Consider the following 22,371-nt stretch of genomic DNA (forward strand, 5'->3'; position numbering starts at 1 on the left):
AAGCACATTTCCTAGTGAGTAAACAATCTCCTTTTAATTATTTTGTATGTTTGGATTTTTATATATAACTTTTCTTTCTTTTTCTTTTCTTTTTTTTTCACATTTTGCAAGGCAATAGGGTTAAAATGGCTTGCCCAAGGCCACACGGCTAGGTAATTATTAAGTGTCTGAGGCTGGATTTGAACTCAGGTACTCCTGAATCCAGGGCTTGTGCTCTATCCACTGTGCCACCTAGCTGCCCCTATATCACTTTTCTTAAAATGAGACTCATAGAATGTTAGAATTGGAAGGGATAATTTGAAAAGATGGCTTAAAATTAATTATAACATTTTATTTAAGAATCAAAGTCCTCTAATATATATATATATATATATATATATCCAGATAAATGACATCTACAGTTGAATTAGAACTTATTCTGGAAATATACTGGAGTTTTTTTTAGGTTTTTTGCAAGGCAATGGGGGTTAAGTGGCTTGCCCAAGGCCACACAGCTAGGTAATTATTAAGTGTCTGAGGCTGGATTTGAATGGAAATATACTATTGACAAATACTTCTGTTTAACTGAAATCATGAAACATAGTTTTTCCTATGATAGGATTTGATGAAAATTGCTAGTATCATACAATTAGAATTAGAAGGGTCATCTAGCCCAATCTGATATAAATGAATAACCTGAAGCCTAGTGAAGTAAAAGAATTTTTTCGATTTCACATGGGTAAAAGAGCAGAGTCAAAATTTGGATCAAAATCATCTGATTCCAAAGACAACACACTTTGTGTTTTATTATTCACAAAATAAGTAATCATATTATCAAAACCTTTCTTAATAAATTACTGAAGAGGCAATAGAGGGGTGAGAAAAATCAAGAGGGGTGTGGAAAGGGGAGTAGATATTATACCAAAGACAAACTTTGTCTACTAAGAAATTGTTCCTAGGATAAGTCCTTTCTCATTCCCCTCCTTCCACAGACAAATTGAAAAGTAATCCATTCTTTTGAAAAATGAAACTTGATAGTTTCCTGAGCTCCTCAACCTCTTGGATCCATTGTTATACTACTGAATCTGGAATATTAGAATAATATTAAGGTGCAAGCAGATTTCTAGAGTAATGTTCTTAGGGATCTCTCCTTGATCTTTAACATTTTAATAAATAACTTGATTAAAGGTATAGATAATAAATACAACAAATTTAAGCGGGATAAAAACCTGTGTGGGATAGATAATAAATTGGATGAAATAATCAGGGTAGAAAAAGATTTCTACAGTCTATAACATTGGCTATGACATATATTAGGAATTCTGTAGACCTTGGGATTATAGTTTAAGAGTCTCCAGAGTCTGCTGATAGAATGCCTTAAAGCTTAACACTAGTTTTTTTTGACTGATGACTATATGGGCAAACTCTGTCACCTCTTCTATTCTAACTTCCTAACCAAATCAGGTTCATATGTTCTACATTTCTTTTGCTAATATTTTTCCATTTGCCTATACTCTGTGTCATCTTCTTAATTCAGAAAACAACTTTTTATCTTCCAAATCCATGTCTTGTAGAATGTGGGAAGAAATTCAACCTCCTATGTCCAATAATTTGCTCTACTGAGACCTGTATTAATTTTTTTTAAGAAATAAGAAAATGAAGACATTAAAAAATACAACTCTTCTGAATAACAAATAAAACTAAGTTAAAAAAGGCATTTGGCAATAACAAGTGATAGCTATTATGATTGAATGATTCAGGGGTATGTATTTGACATATTTAGATAGCAGAAATTTTATATACACATGAATATAATATGATTTAAAATAATAAAATTAGAGCAGACATCTAATTTTACTATTATGCATAGTATCTAAAACTCTTAAACACTGTAGAAATTATGAACTTTATTAACACCAAGGACATAATAGTGAAAATTGTTCAGTATCAACTTCAGAAGATAATAAGTAATGCTAGTTCTCAAGAATTTAGTTAAAACCCAGTTTTGGTTATTGTGCCATAAATGGTAGATCTGTTGTGATACATGTATAGATAGAACATTTATTAATGACATATTTTGTGCCAAACATTTTTTTATTCACTGGAGATTCAAAGACAGGCAAACAAGACAATCTCTGCCTTCAAGAAGGTTAAGTTTTGGAAAGGTACAGTCAAGGGTATATGAAGGAGAACATAGTGAGACTAGGAAATTGCAGGAAGGTTTGGATCCTGGCTATATGAGACAAAATTTTTACCTGTTAGAGTTGAGAAAGTCAGAGGTACAGTCCAGGTCATTAATTGGGTAATGTTTAGACTGTAGAACCATGGAAAAAAGTCTTTGGTCAACCTTAATCATTAAATAAAAGGATGTGGCTAAGTGACTTGGGAAAGGTATCTACTTTTTATTTGGAACAGTTGAGGGTGAATGTATAAACTGTGGAAGGAAAGAGCATTTATTAAACACCTACTGTGTACACTATGGGCTTTATAATTATCTTCTTTGCTTCTCACAACTACCCTGGGAGCTAAGTCCTCTATTATCCCCATTTTACAGTTGAGGAAACTGAGGCAAATAGCCCTAAAGGGACTTACCCATGGTCACACAACTAGTAAGTGTCTAAGGTCAGATTTTCTATTCAAGTCTTCTTAATCAGTATTCTATACACAGTCTCCCATCTGATATCTAGAAATAGTGAAGTTCAATAGAGGGAGGTTTATTAAGATTAAATTTTTGCTGGGATACTTCAAGAGGAGAGATTCAAATACAATAGCAAAAACTTGTTATTTGAATGATTAGGAAAAAAATCTTTTGGGTTTCTAATGGAGTATCAACTGAAAACAAGTTAGTATAATAGAACTCTGTTGAAAAAGTAAAGCAAATAAGAATATAGTTATCACCAAGCTTCATTAATCCACTCCTCTAAAAGGGAGTAATAAATACTGGTATTTGAAACTCCTTTTATTTTAAAATTTATCAAGAAACTCTTTAAGCTTTCAGAATTATTGTTTAAAAGCAACACTCATAAGCAGAAAACTTTCCTTCTAAAAATGAGATCTATTTCCCTTAAAAAGAAAGGCGTATGTGTTTTTGCCATTGTTGGGATGTTGGATTACGTTTTTTTTCTAGTGAAGTATTAAAAAAAATAAATAAAAGAAAGTAGAGCACTGTATAGTAATCTTCCACCTTTAAATAACTTCTTTTCTCGAAACTGCTTTTAAATTGTTCAATTCATTTATGCAAAATCAAATAATTTAGTATTACATTAGAAAACCCCAATACTGAAAAACTCATCTCACATACTCTATATATAATGCTGACTTCCTTTTGTTCAGCAGATTGTTTACTTATTTTATGCACATGCAGCACTGTAATCTCCCACTTCATTGGAAAGTTATATTTTGCAATATTGTTAGAATTTTTATTATATATGCCTGAAATTTTGCAAAAGGCAGGTTACTGTTATATCTTTGTATCTTTGGGAGTTTGAAGAGAATTTATTCTTTTGATGGTGTGAAGAACTGTTTTTAAAAATCTAAGTTGGAAACTCTACAACTAAGCATAAAACTTTTGGGATTTGTTTTTAGTTTTTAGTAATAAAGCATCATGAGTTGAGAATGCACTTTAAAAAAGAAAATAAAAAGACTACAAGATAGTGACCTATACTGAGGGCCTTATATAGTAACAATAAGGTCTCATATTTATGTAGCACTATGAGTGGACCCAGCATGGAGCCTAAGGACCACTTGGTATTCAAGTTTCTCTGGTGTTTCTCAGGAAATAAATTCACAAAACTAAAGCCATGATGGGAAAGCTTTCTGAGAGTCTGCCTAGATGTACTTTGGTATCCTTATCTCTTCCTAGGAGTTTGACTGGGGAGCAAAATCTGTATTCAGAGACATCTTATTTTTCAATTTTATAGTCACTGAAAGCACAACCTAGGTCACCTCCTTTAGTTTAAATGTAGCCTTTTCTCTTTGTAGGGTCATCTGAGTATGGAGTGGGAAGGGAACAAGCATTTATTAGGCACCTACTATATACCAGATATATTATCTCATTTGATACTTACAACTACTATTATCCTCATTTTGCAGATAAGAAACTAGGCAAATAGAGGTGGAGATTTTTCTGAGGTTCGTACAGCTAATAGGTATCTGAAGCTGGATTTTAATTCAGGTCTTTCTAACTCCACTACCAATTTTCTATCCATTGTGTGACATGGCTTCCTAGAAAGTGTCAAGCTGGAAGTGATTATTGTGATGCTCTGGGTGGTCTTTTCCCACTTTGGTCTTTGTGGAATGGGAATGTGATTTTCTCTCCATCTTTTGGTATGCTCAAGGATTTTACTGAGACCTGATGCTTTTGAAAATTTGAATGTTCTATATGTGCTAGTTAACTATGCAGAGAGGGTTCAACAGCCTTGGCAAAGCAGGGTTAGGAAACTATCTTCACTCTAGATAAATTATACTTTAGGGGTAAATTAAAAATAAAAGAACATAACAAAATCCAAAAGCATACGGTAAACTCTTAAGTCAGAGTTTCCTGACTAGTATGGAACTCTTGTGCTGTTCCCTATCCCTATCCCTTAGAATAAAACTCAACTTAATCCCACTTGTTACTAGACAAATGCTCAGTTCTCTTCTGGGATAGTTTTACTCCTGGAAATATTGATAGTGCTTTCCATGCAGTTGCAGGAGACATGTATTTCTCTTTGCCAACCCTAGATGTCTATTCCATTCTGTGTGTATATCCTAAGCAAATTTCTTTTATTGTACTGATGTTTCTGTCTGATTAGATTTGTTTTCCAGCAAAGCATCTTCTTGTATAAGAAGCAACTGTTTATCAATGCATGCGGGAGTCCAGCCTCCCTCCGAGGGGTCCTTGGAACCTGACAGGAGGGATAGAGTCGGTGAAATGAGTTGAGTCAACACAGGGTTAAAGGCAGGAGCAGGTTGACTGACTTGTCAGCTGCTTGGATTTATTTTTATAGTCTCAGAATCATATCAAACAAGCAAACTAAAATCATTTCCTTGGTTACAAAAGTATACAATTTTCATCATTAACCATATAGTTCATATGGTTATAAGTTTGATCATGTAATGGTTACAAGTGTGATTATCAATCATGTAGTTAATTTTCTTGTCCCTACTCAGACCGTGATGACCTCAACCTGTCTATTGCCTAGTTTGTTGCCGCATAGTAAAATTATTAAACAGAACTTTCCTGATAATAATCTTTGATATAATTTGTTTAATGGAATGCCTTTATGTTTTTGTGCTGCATACATAATGTTTTTCAATATGCTCCCTTGACAACCTATGGTGAGGGCAGTTATGTTTGTCCACCTGTCCATTGATTCCTTCAATAACCAATTTTCCTTTCAGCCCTTGTTGGTAGACACTACAGTTTTATTCTTTCCCAATAAACTAAGGCTATTATAGTTCACATATTGGTCACTTATACTAGCTATTCTCTCACCATCTTTATCATATATTCCTGTGTATGATAAAGGGGGCAAAACTGTTAATTTCCCTGGAATTCTATCTGACCCATCTTGTATCTGTTTTCCCTGTATATATTCTGATGTCTCCCTGGAACTCCCAGTGCTGTATTTTCCAAAGATTTCATAATGTTGAAGCCTTTTCTATGTCTCAGGGAGAGGCAATCCTGTTAAATTTGGACAGAGTTCACAATCTGTTTTATTCAAGGAATTTCTCTGAAATCCTTCCTTTATAGTCATTCCACTATTAGGATGAGTAAGTTTTGCAATCAATAATGACCTATAAGGGGTGGCTAGGTGGCGCAGTGGATAAAGCACCCGCCCTGGAGTCAGGAGTACTTGGGTTCAAATCCGATCTCAGACACTTAATAATTACCTAGCTGTGTGGCCTTGGGCAAGCCACTTAACCCCATTTGCCTTGCAAAAAAAACCCCTAAAAAAAATAAAAATAATAGACCTATAAATATGGGTATACATGGAATCCCTATATATATATCGAAGAAGGAAATGTTCCATCAGACAGTGTGGCCGCCTTGAGTCTTCTTGCCGAGACTGTGTCAAACAGCTTAGAGACCCTGGCTCCCAACAAATGCACAGTAGAAATCATCTCTGAAATCTTTCTTTTAGCTCTCTTCATCACAGCATCATATAAATTCTTTTTCTTTCTTCTAATCCTATCCTTGATCCTGAGATTTGAGATTGACTTCATTTCTTATCTTTGTGGCCACTGGAGGTTAGAGATAGGGGAAGGGAAGGAAACTTTCTATGGAAATAGCTAGGAAGAGCAAACAGATTTATCACTATGAAAAAATCATTCTGGTATATAATACCAAAATATGTTTTAATTTCTTTATTTCTGTGCTTTTTACCTTGTTCATATTTTATTTTAGTCATTCAATTTCTCTCCCCCCTTTAAGTTTAGCTAAAAGTTTGTTGATCTTGTTAGCTTTTTCAAAAATAATTTTTACTCTACTGATATCTTTAAGAGTTATCTTAGAATATGGCATTGATGGGTAGCTGGGTAAAGAAAAGGAGTCAAAAGTAAGATACTATTGGTCTTCTCTTACAACTTTAGTAAACATTCTTGGAAGTTTTCACAAAATAAATATCAGCAATCTCACCTTAGAATTAGAAAATCTTCATAGAAAAGAAGAGAGCATGTACTTATTGTCAGAAATTGTGCTAAGAACTTTACACATTTTAACCACTCTCATTTTTTCAGTTTCTTTTTTGGTCAAACTCAGAAGATTATGGATAAAATGCATAGAAAAGTCTAATTTATTGGTTGTTGGAAACTAATCTCCCTATTACATTAGTCTTCTCCCTCCCTCTGAGATGGCATCACTGGCATCTAGTTTTCCTGTTTTGTATCTTAAAGGTATGTCTTATTCAAGGAAAGAGTTGGTGGCCTTTAACTAGTTTCTCACATCATGAGTCAACCCCATCAACCCCTGAGTAAACAAAACTTAAATGGTCTTAAGATATTTTAGAGGTGGTGGTGGTAGAAGTGTATGAGCAAGGAAGAAAAACAATCCATTTTTAGAGGAACAGAGTTTTAGAGGAAACTAGTTTGGGGGAAATTGAGGAAGGATTAAGGGAAATCAAAGTTGTTTTTCTTGGACATTGGTCTTAGCTGATGCTTAGAAAATATCTAGACCAAGAATAGTCTGTGAACAGAAAACGGAGAGCAGGAGCTTTGAATTTGATAGAATTTTGACCAGAAACTAGGACTAGACCTTGAATCAATACAAAGAGAAACTTATTTTCTTGGTGTCCTAAAGTTTCAGTTAAGTTGTAGATGGAAGTAAGAGTGAGCTAGGAAATAAAACTTGCAGAGTGATGTCTGCAATATTACCTTGGGAAATAGAGAGTAGAAATCTCAATGAATCTAGTTAAGTCCAGTGGGAAATTAGCCAGCAGCACTTGGGGAAACTTCCTCTTGAGGCTTTTTGTCAAAGGAATGGAGCAATTTCCATATGAAGAGAGACTAAAAATATTAAATTTCTCAAGTCTCAAAAGACAAAGGTTGACAGAATAAAATAAAAATTTCTGAAGTTATGGATGTAAATGATAAAGAATTCAATTGGACCTTCATCATTCTTATATAGGGAAAATTGCAAAAGGTATATTTAAATCTATGAGAACCAAAAGTGTGCCAGGCTATGTAATTTAGTATAAAAGATTCAGGAAAAAAATCATAATTCAATTGTTGCTAATATAGCTAAGGACAGTGCTGTAAATGAAATGCAATAAACAGATTTTGAGATGTAAAAATAATCATAATTCATATATATATACATATATTTAATAAAATCAACCTTTTACAAAGAACCCATTTAGTTATTAACTGTTTAAAATAACTAAACATCTCCTTCTGGCTAAGAGGTTGCCCATCATCTCCATACTTCTCACATAACAATTGGCTAGAGATTGCCACAGAGAAATCTCAAATCCTCATCTTTATTTTATCTTCCTCATGTTACATGGGTGCTTTTCCCTCAAATCGAGTAATCAGTTTGGTCTCAGTTTTGCATATATATAGCTAGAAACTTCTATACATAAACTTAACCACTAGCCATCTTCAGAATACAAATTACTTTCAGAATTCTTAAAAAAAACCCCATTAGAACATCTTAAGTAACTTTAAATTTCTAACATGTGTTATTGATTCTAATGCAATTAAAAAACAACAACCAGGCATTCAAATCAATTAACAACATGAGTTATTATGCATGAATCCACAGATTTATCCCAGAAGGAGTCAAAATTTGTGATACTTCCCTTACCACCCTTTCAAAACAATCACATGTTAATTTTAGGCTTTAACATTACAGTCTTCAAATAGCTTACATGTTCACAAGAGAACCAAACACTGTTAATATAATTTCTTTGAAGTTACAAAAGAATGTCACATAACTGATACACATATACATATATATTCCCTTCCATAGGCATGTGATGAGACAAAGATTAGAAAAGTTCTTCCTTTAACAAAATACCTTGTAAAATTGTTGACAAGGTATATCAATTTAGCATCAAATTTACAAAATTTAGTACAATATCTCTTCCCCCACAGAAATCAGTAGATATATTATATGATTTAATATTCCCAAATTCCTTGATCCCAATTATATTTTCCTTCTTAATAACACATATAAATTCACAAGACTTGTTACAAAACTAGGTGACCAAATTACTGTTTCTTCTTTCTTTAAACACAAGGCAGTGAACTTTTCCTATCAAAGGCCTTCCTGCTCTCTTTTCAAAGCTTCTTGAGGGCAGGGAGTCTGAATTTACTAATCCTTAAAGCCTTCATTAACCTAAATTGAATACAGCCTTCAGTCAATATTAGGTTAACAAAAACTTAGTTCACACCTGAAATCATTTCAAACTTTGCCACTTACGAACTTTTAAATGGTATAAGGGGATAGGCTCAGATCTCAACTTCATTAATTACTTTTGAGCAATAAAATTCAAAACCTAATCTAAAAGGAGTAACATTTAACTCAGGTAACTGTAACTATTTCAGATCTGAAATACATACACACAACAGAAACAACTCTTCTGTATCAAATTTACCAAGTTGAGATTGTTACCCTGGTGGTTACCAGATCTCAGAATATAGAGACATTTCCTCACCTCTCCAGGCCAGTAGAGAGTTGTGAAAACATCCCATTGATATTTAAATACACATACACACACACACACACATATATTTACATTATATTTTTTGAATGTAGCAATTAAGATCAGTCAAAAAATAACTTTTTAGAATCAATTGGAATTTCTTGAGGAACCTCATATATATATTCATTAAGATCTTGAAATAGCCAATCAATAGTTAAAGTTGAATGTATTCTTAAGGAACTTTATAAAGTTCAAATCCAGTTACTCTATTACAGAGATATTAGTTATTAGCACAGGCTTAAAAGATGAAATCTGAATTTCCTTGTCCTAGGAAAAGTTATCTTCCCTTTTTCTTTAACTAATTGACCACAAGGCCCAATTAATCTGCCCAAGGGTGGGATTTTCCCAGCCCAGCTAAATGGTGCTTGGAATTCATCAACTCCTGTAGCCTAAGAAAAACACGGTCATTTCCCCTTCTCTTCCCCAAACCAGGAAGAAGGCATGGGAGTCCCCTACTTTACACAATGGGGCCAAAACCAATTTTTTTTTTTTTGCGCGGGGTGGTGGTGGTCGTGGTGGTGGTGGTGGTGGTGGTGGTGGTTCTCATCAATTTACAGGTAGACAAGCATGTCAATTGGACACATGCTGAACATCCTTCCTTTAACAACCCTCACTCACAGTGAGGTATAAACCTAACACACCTCAGAACTGCCATTCCTCTGGTCAGTCTAAAAACAGGGCAGGCCCATACAAGGGCTAGTGCAAAATATCACATGGGATGAGCTTAGCTGACTCTCCATAAAACTCAAACTTTTTCCATTTTCCAGAAAAAAAGGGAAACACAGAAGAAGGGCTAGAAGTCTAATAATTTTCCTACTTTTCTAAAAATCTAGGATCTAAAAAAAAAAAAGGGGAGTGTGCTCACCTACATAGCTTGATCCAGTTTCCCAGTCTGGGCAGAATCTCCTAGCTGGCTCGTCATTTATGTAGCTGTTGGATAGTTGTGTTCAGTTCTGCTTATGATGAATCATTATTCAGAATTTATTAAAAAGGTTACAAGACATAGGAAGGGCTAGGGAGAGAGAGAGAGAGATAAAAGAACAGCCAAGAAGCATTGGCTGGGCCATGGTCAGAGAAGACTGAGGCCTTGAGCCTGAGTCCAACCCAGGTTTTTGTCTTGACTCTCATCCAGAAGGCAAAAGGTGAACTCCTTTCCCCTATACTGGAACTGGAATTAGGTAGAGGGTAAAGCCTCAGGAGATCAGGATACAAATTTTACACTTAAGAATGGGGAGGGTCTCCACTCAAGCAGCTCTTAAAATTACAATTGTTTCTGTTACAATCATAAATTTCGACTTCTAGTCAATTTACATCACAAGAGTGGGTGGTAGTTAAAAATATCTCTATCCCAAGTTCTACATTCACAATTCTCTTCATCTTTCCCTTTCACCAGAAACAATATTGTCATTATGGAAGAACCTCACAACTCAATTCTATTGTTGCACAAAAGGATTGTATTTTAAACAATGAAATAAATGACATTAAAAAATCAATAATCCCAATTGCTTCTTGAAAAAGGCTTTATCAAAAAATGTTTATAGTAACAATAGGTGTTACTAATTTCAAACAAAACAACCATAAGAACAATTAGATTTCCAAGTAGGGTAATATGAATTATTATATTTCACTAAACATGTTTTCATACTCAAATCTTATTTCTTAGAACTGTCAAAACAACATAGAACTTTTCTTAATTTCAAAATTATGCTCATCATTCTCAAAAGAAAATGAGATTCATTAGGAATTTAAATATATATCATATTATTTACACATATGTTAATTTCAAGATTTAGATAACTTTTGGTTAAGCCATGCAATGGCAACACATTTAGTTCAAAACAGCAACACAATGAAAATATACAAGGTTCCCTGTCCCTGATTTCATAAATCAAAACTGTACACAGCTGTTATCATCAGTATCAGATTAATATTGCAATGAATTACAATGAATTTATCTATGAAAACTTTTTTTCAGAAAGGGACTTTTTTTTTAGATTTTCAAGGCAATGGAGTTAAGTGGCTTGCCCAAGGCCACAAGGCTAGGTAATTATTAAGTGTCTGAGGTCGGATTTGAACCCAGGTACTCCTGACTCCAAGGCCAGTGCTCTATCCACTACGCCACCTAGCCGCCCCTCAGAAAGGTACTTTTATAAATTTATAAATGACTGATTTATATATATCTTCACCTTAATTTATAAATAGATGAAGTAAGCTTGAAAATTGTAATTACAAAATTACACCCCCCATTTTGTGTAAGGATTTTCCCAGAATTCTAAGACATATTCTTGCAAGGGTAGATTTACCATTACATTTCCTATTTAACACTCAAAATAACCTCAAATACTCAGTTCAGGGATGAGGTAATGAAGGACATGTAGATGAGGGGCAATAGTTCAAAGATTTAATCCTTTTAATCCTTTCAAACCAGCCCAGGGATCCATTGTTTTGTTAAAAAGGGTTTGCCTTATACCAGGAGAAATCCTAAAAGTTTATTGACCTCATCTCAAGTACTTGAAAACTGGGATGGGGTAGGGGCCTAAACTGCTTTGAATCAGTTCAGAGGGAATAATTTAATCAATTATAAAATATATTTCTCTGTCCAAAATGTTTCATCTACTTACTACATGCCCCAATAATTCAAATGAACAAATTCACAATTTTCATCCTAGACAAACAACCTTAAATCAAATCCCTTTACTAAATCCCTAAATTTAAAAAATCTTCAAGTTGATACAATATACATTTTTAGTAATGCACAGAAATCAACCCATATATGGTTATTTAAATTTAAAAAGGTGATTGTATAGCTTTAATACATTTCTTAATTTAGGTAGTCCTGTGCATTTTTTCTTCAGAACTAAATTTTGGATTAAATCAAATCTGGATTTATAGGTCCTTAAGTCCTGATAACATATATTCCTCTCCCCGCCCCACAATACAAGAAATAGGAACACACAAACACACATCATATTTATATAGACAATTTTCAAAAGAAATAAAAACTGTGTGTTGATATTTTAAGGGCTCTGGCCTAGCCCTCCCAAACCTCAAGAAAAGACCAGTGACCTCTTCTCAATTCTCTGGGTCAATGGAGACTAGAGAAGACCTGCTGAGGGAAGCACACACACAGATCTCTGCTTTAAAATATTATTGTTTTTTAATCATGATAATTTAAACAGGTTACAAAATAATTTTAGGGACAATTATAATTTTCTTTAGGTACCTCATATGTTTATTAAAATTTTAATTAGCCAATCAGTATGCAAAACACTGTCAGTCAATCAAACTAAAATAAAAAAATATTAGGAAGAGAAAATTGAACCCCATTCTCCTCCAAAAACAACATAATTTTTCAGGAAAATCCTATCACTCTGGGATTCCAGACATTTGCCAGTTAATCATAACTTTAGTTGGAAAAGGCTGAGGTCAGAAATAGGGTCAGAAAAACAAAGATATAAGCAGCCCCAATCCAAAATCCACCAGTCATTAGGGTAACAAAAGAGCAAGGGGAAGAAATTGAAGAACAAAGAGAAGAGATAATGTAGGGATTACTATTGGAGGGATAAGGAGTAGAAATGATGCAGGGAAAAGAGAATTATGATTGTAACAGAAACAAAATCTGTAATCTTAAAGGCTGCTAATTTTATCAAATTGGGTGGAGGTTTCCTGCTCTTGAGATGTAAATTGACAAGATATAGAGAATTATGAATGTAACAGAATCAAAATTTATAATCTTAAAGCCTGCTAACCCTTGTCAAATTGGGTGGAGATTCCCCATTCTTGAGATGTAAAGTAATTTACCATTGTTTCATTGTTTAATGTAAAATTTGTATACAGATCTCCTTGGGCTTCACCCTCTACCTAATTCCGGGTCCAGTAAGGGGAAGGGAAACCACCTTTTGCCCTCTGGATAAGGACAAGACTATAAAAATCTGGGTGGGACCTCTCTGTTTTGCTGGTCCAGTCAGTTCTGCTTGACTGCTCTTTTATCTCTGTCTCTCTTTACCTATTATGTTCTTATGTGTTGTAACTTCTTTTAGTAAATTTTTGTTTTCTTTCCACCCTTTTTTCAGGAGTCTGAATATGATTCCTCATAGACAGAACTGAACTCAAATAGCCAGCAGCTACAGAAACAAAAAGAAGGAATTGGTTGCAAAGAGAAGAATGAATGCTACAGGAATAAGGATGAGAGAAAATAAAAGGATGAGAAAAGGGGGATTATTAGAAGGAGGAAAGAACAAGGAAGGGAAGAAAAAGAATGAGAGACAGTAGGAGAAAGATGTAGAAACTTAGCACTAGGGAAGGTAGGATGGAGGGAAATTGATAACAATGGGATTTTTCTGGGATTTAGTTTGTGACCCAGGTTTGCAGAAGGGATGTGAAAAGTCAAAAGTGAACCCTTGGGGGAAAAAAAGGATATGGCACTATTAATGGAAGTGAACCCAAAGCTGTTTATTAAAATGGGCTAGATCCAAGCAGACTCCAGCAGTGGGTAGTGGGGAGAGCAAGTTTTTTAATAGGGTATGAGATACAGGAGAGAGGGTGGTATGGTTTCTCTAGGGACTGGGACCCATTGGGGTCTCCTTGGAGGATATATTTTGTTTGGGGGTTCACTAAAGTGAGATTATGCATTATTTGGTGTTTCTATGGAGGGTTTAAACCCTTGGGAAAGGATAATCAATGGGGCTCTACTGAGCAACAGTGAAACTCAGGCTAGGATTCAACAGGATAGATCCCCTCAAAACCAGCATCTTTAGGAGATAAAGAAGGCATGAGGAACAGAAGCTGATAAAGACAAAATAGCTTTTCAAGAGGGCAGAAGAGTGAGGGTTTTTTTTTTCCGTTTGTTTTTTGCAAGGCAATGGGGTTAAGTGGCTTGCCCAAGGCCACATGGCTAGGTAGGAGTCTGAGGCCAGATTTGAACTCAGGTACTCCTGACTCCAAGGCCAGTGCTCTATCCATTGTACCACCTAGCCTCCCCTAGTAGAGTGAGTTTTGAAGACACTATGGGCTCTGTAGGGGGAGGGCTGAAGCTGAGGAAGGTGAGAGGTTTGGAGCAAGGACTAGTTTCTTGTGGGGGGAGAAACACATCTAAAAACCTTTTATGAGCCCTAAATGAGGCAATTTCCCATTCGTTATGAGAAGTCCTAATCATTTTTAAAGTTAATTTTGTTTTAAGATAGTTAAATTTAGATCTTTCAAAACATCCCATCTCAAACAACATAATTCAAAATTATCACTTTTTTAAATTTACACCAATGCTTGACAAAATGCATGGTCATTTGTGTCATAATGCTTTTTAGTCACATATAAAGGAGGTATTCTATCTACTGCATCTCTAATTCAAGTTTTAAATTGTTCCACTGATGCAGAGGACCATGGGCAAAAGAGAATATTGAAATTAATTGGAACTTGGCCAACTCCCAAGTCACCACCTCTTCCCATGGACCCTGAGAAGGGGATTTAAGATTTAAGAAGATATCCAGCAAGGCTTGCTCTCTTGCATCACTTCTTGCTTCCTGGCTTTTGTTTAACCTGAAGCTGGCCTGCCAAGATTAATTAACAATCCTTTTGGATTCTCTTTAATCTCTTTTTGACTTCTCTATCACTTTCTTTTGTGTTGTAACTTCTTTTTTTTTTTTAATAAATCTCTATTTTTCTTTTTACACCTGCATTCCTGGGTCTGGGAATGATTAATTACAGGAGAATACTGAACTCTGAGGCAACACCATGATGAGAAATAATTATCAATTAAACAGCAATAACTATACATAAAATAAAAACACAATGAAATATTAAACAAAGAAATAGAAAACCATATAATGGACACTAGACAATGGACACAGGGATGCCAGACAAATTCCTTACTCTTTATCAAAAGTGCCAGATCTAACCACTAGACCACTTCATCAAAAAAAGGCCACACTTAGATCTAGGAATAAAATCCTCAGAAACTATCTGGCTGCTTAAAGTCAAAACAATTCTCACCAACCTGTGAGAATTCCCAAAACCAAAAGTAATCTTCCAGAAAAACTTCAATTAAAAAAAAAAACCCAAACAAAAACCAACAGTTCAGACTAGAGAAGTTTGAAAAAGTAAAGAAACCTTAGCTTCAGACAAGACCACTGTGTCAGATTCAAAATCTGTCCTAGATTTCTAGAAATCCCTTCTTGTGGTTCCACCTGGAGGAAAAGTCTTTGTTCTTTCACTTCACTAGTCTAGATCCCAATGATGGCACTAAAACCTAAAGTTATAAGAACCTTAAAACATAGGGTTTAAATAATATAACAATAACAACAAATATATATATATATATAAAACATAAAGTTTTATTTTCTGAGATTTACCATTACTGTTAGGTGGACCCCATTCTAGTAAAGATCACACACAGCTGAGGAAGATGAGAGAATTTATACAGTAACTAGGGGAGGGGAACAGAATATACCTAACAGGAGTGTACAAAACTTTAAACTTGCCTGGAGACCATCTATTATTTGTTATCAGATATGCTATTTTGCTAGGGGGAGGTAACATGTTTTTTGAGTTTAAGTACTAGGAGGGTAGGGTGAGTACTTGTTTTCCTAGTCTAAACAAGGACAGAATTCTTTCTTGAATTAGGAGGGCAGGATAAGATCTTCCTTTATTAAGGAGGGCAGGACTAGTCTTCCTTTCAAAGTCTAAGGAGGACACATTCCATTCTTCTAGGATAGTTAAGAAATATTGACCTTTGGCCAGGAATAGTTGTACTTATAATTATATTTGACTAAGCTCATCAGATCTTAGTTCAGAGCTGAAAGTTCATTTAGTTTGAACCCCACTTTCTACTGTAAAACCACACCTCTCACCTCTTATTCGATTTACAGAACTGATTAAACCTGTCCTTACCTTTCCCTTTTCACTTCAGAGCAAGTGTACTCAAAAACCATTTATTGTCTAGCTATTATCTGTGGGGTAAATTCAATTCAAAATGTCTTTATTAAATGTTTGTTATTTGCCTAGCATTGTGTACAAGGTTACAAAGACAATACAAAAGCAAATGATCCCAAGTCTCCCAGGAGCCCTAAAGCCTAAACTACTTAACCTACCATTTGGGATCTTCTACAATCTTGTCCCTTAAGGATAATTCTTAGAATTCAAGATTGAAAGAGATCTTAGAGACCACCTCCAACTCTCACTTTACAGACAAAATAACTGAATACAAAAACGGGTCAGTGACTTGTATGAAGTCACACAAGTTAATACTTGTAGCATAGCTAGTATTTTAAAATTGGGAGTATGGTTATTTTGGTTGCTGAGTTTTAGGAGTTTGGGACAAGGGAGTAGGTTAGAGATTTACTGCTCTACTAGTGTCATCCACTCTCTACTTACTGGGCATCTTGGCATCATGGAGGCTAAATTCAATTCAACTCAATAAACATTAAGTGCCTACTATTTTCTGGTAGTGTGATGGGTATTTGGAATATAAATAAGAAAAAGAGACAGTTATCCTCAAGGAGGCACAATCTAATGTAAGAAGACAGTACAGAAAGAAAGCTGGGAGGACCCCAAGCAAACCTATTCATGGAAAATGGAGTCACCTGAAATATTATGAGCCCACTCTAAAGGAAGGTTTTGGGAGGAGTTTGGTGCTCTACCCTCCAGCCCTCCAATCAGAGGGGAGAGGCACCTGAGGGTATCTGAATCTGAATCTGAATCATTCTTCATGGGTATTTTAGGTGATAAACTGAGCTTTCTGTGGGGGGCGGGGCACGATGTTCTTTATATTGCTGGTGAAGAATGGAAATTGGTTCAAAGTAATCTTCTTATTTAGCTGAGAGACATCTCTTCATATTTTACCCCAAAGGAGGAGAGATAAAAAGAGATTAATAAAAGATTCTAACAGATTTAGACTTAATTGTGAAATATTCAGGAAACATGAGTGGTCAGGGAAACTCATGGAGGGACCATCCATGGTTTAGGAAGGTTTGATGTTGAGGCATCTTAGACCCCCCCCCCCCCAAGGACCCTCTGTTAATGCAATTATTCTTCTGCAGTGAGATGTTCTCTCCTGGGCATATCTGTTCTTTCTTTCTTTGGTATTTCTGCTTCTCTACTATACTTTTCTGGGGCTGTCCAGTGGACTTCAGTTGTGATGTACTTCTTTGTTGACCTGCTGCTCTAAAATATTCTTATATTGAGGCTATTTTTGAAGTTTGGAGATGTAGATTGTGGTCAGCTGCCTCTTGTTGGCTAGCTAAATTCCTAAAGCATTTATCTGTCTTTAGAACTTTTTAAAAAATCTTCTATATGGCTCATTTTAAACTCTAAACTCAATTTATCTAGAGTGAAAAAAAATTATTTTCCATTCCCATGCTGCCAGATGTAGTCCCAGCAAATCAGAGACTTATCTTACCACTTCTAAGGATCCCTTAGTTTTCTTCAAAATTCAGCACACATGCCATCTCCTACAGGAGGCCTTTCCTTAATACTCCTTCCACTAGTTGTGGGGGCTTCCTCTCATCTTTCCAAATGGCTTCCTTCTTCATATATATATGGTCTATTCTGTATCTACTTGGGTGTATAAGTGATGCAAATGTATTCCTGATAGACCAGAAGGTCCTTGCTTCAGGTTTATATTTGTAGCACCAGCATCCAACATAGCAGCCAACACATTTAGTAGACTCTCAATAAATGTTTGTTAATTGAATGATTAAATATAAGTCTTGTCCAGTATAACTTTTCTTAATCTCCTCCCTGATTTATTTGTTTTGTAAATTTGAAGTTTTGCTGCATTTGACATGTTCTCAAAGGAGCACAGCCTTGTGCTTGCTCCCAGTAAGCTTCACAGACTCATGAAATATTATAGCTAAAAGGGTTGTGGCAAAAGATGAACATGAGCCTGAGAATTTTGAGAAAACATCTTGTTCCCAGATGAAGAAACTTTCAAGGCTTCAGAATAGAGCTATGGAGCAACAAGAGACACCCTGAGACTATATTCTGTTTCCCTTTTCAAGGACATTTAAGAAAAAAATTAGTTTTAATTTTTTTCTTTTTTTTTTTTATTCCTCAAGGATATTTACATGAAGAACAAGACTTATTTTATCTTTAAGGAGACCTACTCTTTCTTAAAGATTACTACTAATCACAGATAAGTTCATTTTCCCACAGGAACAAACCTGATTTTTTTCCAATTCCTTGAGACTTTTATAATTCCTCCCTCTTCCTTTTCTGTTGAGTAATGTTGTTGATTGACTCTCTATCTAGTCCCATTTTGTTTTATCAAAAGAACCCCAAGTTTGTCCATCCAAGTGGGACTCTTTTTGGATACTTCTCTCTCATTAACAAACTCTTTTCTCCTTAGCCAATTCTTTATCTAACAATCAGTTTTAAAATTATTCCAACTATGTGCAAAGATAGTTTTTAACATTCATTTTTTTGTAAGATTTTGAGTTCCACATTTTTCTTCCTCTCTTCTTTCCCTCCCACTTCCCCTTGACAGCAAGCAATCTGATATAGATTATAATATGTAACTATGTTAAATATATTTCCATATTAGTCATGTTGTGAAAGATGTATCAGAACACAGGGGAACAAAAAAAACCATGAGAGGATAAAAACAAGGTATAGAACAAAAATTTTAATGGAAAATAGTGTGTTTTGATCTGCATTCAGACTCAATAGTTCTTTCTATGAATGAAGATGGTATTTTCCATCTCATGTCCTTTAGAATTATCTTTGATTATTTTATTGCTGAGGAGAGCTAAGTTCATTGACACTCACTAGGTTTGTTATGGGTGTTGCCTCAGACAAACTGAGATCTAGGATGGAATTTAGTTTACAAAGACCAAGGTCTCACACTATGTTTGACCATTGCCAATAATCTTCACACGAACTCAGATGACATTGGAGGAGCAGCTCTGCCTCATTTAAATCTAAGCTGCTTGTAAATCATAACCCTCATGATGTCATTGTTACTCTTTGAGGATGAAGGACGAACTACCATGGCAACAACTATCTGATTCATAGATCTGTTTGGTGATAGAGATCCTTTTCAAATTTGTTGGGACCTGAGATTGTCATGAGACAATCTCAGAGAACTTTCCTTATTCATTGGATGGCTAAATACATACCCCTTATTTGTGAGAACATTTTTTTCAAATAAAAATAGAAAGCATTCTCTATATTTCTGTAATGAAATTCTATTGCTATAAGAAAAGGTGAAAGAGATGTTTTAGAGAGACCTGGTAAAGCTTATATTTTTTTTAAAAATTTATATTAGAATATTTAAATAAGGAACATTTTAAAGTTTTTTAGTGCTTATTTTTAAAATAAGATTATTTATTGATTTGAACCTGTGATTTCACTTGATTTGTGGAACTCCTGATGAAGAAGGTTCCTCAACTAAAGCAGAAAGGCCAATGCATGTGGCTTATAGGCTTAGAGATTTGACCAGAAGCACTAAGAAACTGAATGACTTATCCAGGGTCACATAGTCAGAGGCTGAACTTGAACAAAGATCTTCCTGACCCTGAGGCTGACTTTTCCACCATGATTATTTTATTTTGTTTTTCAAAATTTATTTCTTTTATTTCTTTTTCACATTCTTTTCTTTTTAAATTTTAAGTTCTAAAATTATCTCTCCTTCCCCCCCCGCTCTATCCACTATATGCTATCAATTTATACATGTGAAATCATGCAAAACTTATTTTCATATTGGTCATATTTTAAAAAACCAGAAAAATAAAAAGAGTGAGAAAATTATACTTTAATATTTATTCAAAGTTCTCTCTCTCTGGAAGTGGATGACATTTTTCATCATGATTCCTTTGGAATTATCTTGGATCATTGTATTGATCAGAGTAGTCAAATCTTTGATCATCATTACAACATTGCTATTACGATGCAAAATGATCTCCCAGTTCTTCTCATTTCTTTTTGCATCAGTTCATCTAGTTATTGTCATGATTTTCTGAAACTACCTTCCTCATCATTTTTATTAGGAAAATAGTAATCCTTTACAACATATGCCATCACTTCAGCTATTGATGAGCATTCCCTCAATTTCCAATTCTTTCTATCTCAGAAAGAGCTGTTATAAATGTTTTTATATATCTATGACCTTTTCTATTTTTGTTGTTGATCTTTTGGGTATATAGACCTAGTAGTAGTATTGCTGGCTTAAAGTGTATGCATAGTTGGAACAGTTCACTTTACTACCAACAGTTTGTTAGTATCCCTATTTTCCCACAATCCCCTTCAGCATTTGCCATTTCTGATAGGTATGTACCTCAGAATTGTTTTTCTTTATTAATTTATTTTCACATTGCTATAATAGTCTTTTTATAAAAGTAAACATAATCCTCCCTCTTTTCACAAAGATAGAGAAGCCTCAAGAAAAATAAACTGAGAGAAAAAAAGTGCTATCAGATCTGTCTATGGGATGGATCTCATTCTTTATCATAAGTCCATCAGAGAAGTTGTTTCAATATTTTTTTCCACAATTGCTACTACTAGCTGTATTTCCCTCCATCCTATTCCTTCCCAAACCCATTTACTCTGTTCTCTGTCTCGTTTTACTCTGTCCCTCATCAAAAGTGTATTGTATTTGTCTACCACAATCTTCCCTCTCTTCTATCATCTATACCTCCCTCCCCTTTCTCCCATCCCTTTCCTCTCCTTTTTTTAGAGTAAAATAGATTTCTATACCTTATTGAGTATGTATATTGTTTCCTCTCTGAGCCAATTCCAATGAGAATGAAGGCTCACTCATTTCCTCTCACCTTCCCCCCTTCCACTCCATAGCAAAAGTTTTTTTTTTTAGGTTTTTGCAAGGCAAATGGGGTTAAGACAAAAGTTTTTTCTTGCTTCTTTTACATAAAATAGTTTAGACCATTCTACCTCTCCTTTTCCTTTCTCTCAGTACATTCCTTTCTCACGCATTAACTTTATATTTAGCTCCCTCCTGTGCCTTGTCTAAATATGTTCCTTCTAACTGCTTTATTAATAAGAAGATTCATTTGAATTATCAGTGTTATCTTCCCAGGAATACAAGCAATTGAACACCATTAAATCCCTCATAATTTGTTCTTCCCATTCAGCCTCTCTATGCTTTACCTGAGTCCTGTATTTGAAGATCAAACTTTCTGTAAGGTTATTGCAAAGGAAAGTTTGAAAGTCCCCTATTTCACTGAATGTTCATTTTTTTCCCCCTGAAAGGGGATGTTCAGTTTTGCTGGGTGATTGATTCTCTGTTGTAATCCAAGTCCTTTGGCATTTGGAATACATTTCAAACTTCATGAACCTTTAAAATGTAGATGCTGCTAAATCCTGTGTAATCCTGACTGTAGCTCCAAAGTATTTGAATTGTTTCTTTCTTTCCTGTTTGTAATATTTTCTCTTTGTCTTGGGAGTTCTGGGATTTGCCTGTAATATTTCTGAAAGATTTTATTTTGGAATCTCTTTCAGGAGGTGATTGGTGGATTCCCTCAATTTTTATTTTGCCCTCTGCTTTTTGGATATTAGGGAAATTTTCCTAAAGAATTTCTTTAAAAATGTCTAGGCTCTTTTCCTTGTCATAACTTTCAAGTAGCCCAATAATTTTTAAATTATCTCTTCTGAATCTTTTTCCAAGTCAGTTGTTTTTCCAATGAGATATTTCACATTTTCTCCTATTTTTTCATTCTTTTGGTTTTGTTTTATTGTTTCTTGATTTCTCACAAAATCATCAGCTTCTTAGCTCCATTTTATATTTGTGGGAATTATTTTCTTCAGAGAGCTTTTTTATCTCCTTTTCCATCTGATCAATTCTGCTTTTTAAAGTATTCATCTCCTCATTGAACTTTTGAACTGTTTTTTCCATTTGACCTTAACTGGCTTTTAAGATGTTATTTTCTTTAGTATTCTTTTGTATCTCCTTCACCAACCTGCTGACATGCTTTTCATGATTTTCCTGCATTGCTCTCCTTTCTCTTCCTAATTTTTCCCCTCTATATTCTTTACTTTATTCTCAAAATCTTTTTTGAGTTTTTCCATAGCCTGAGACCAATTACTATTTTTCTTGGAGACTTTGGATATAGAAGCTTTGACTTTATCATCTTCTGAGTGTGCATTTTGATCCTCCATGGGACCAAAGCAATTGTCTATAGTCAGACTATTTTTCTTTTGTTGTTTGCTCATTTCCCCAACCTATAATCCAATTTTAACTCTTTGTTAAGGGGGGGCTCTGCTT

This window comes from Macrotis lagotis, chromosome 4, assembly GCF_037893015.1.
Source record: "Macrotis lagotis isolate mMagLag1 chromosome 4, bilby.v1.9.chrom.fasta, whole genome shotgun sequence".
Classification (NCBI taxonomy): domain Eukaryota; kingdom Metazoa; phylum Chordata; class Mammalia; order Peramelemorphia; family Peramelidae; genus Macrotis; species Macrotis lagotis.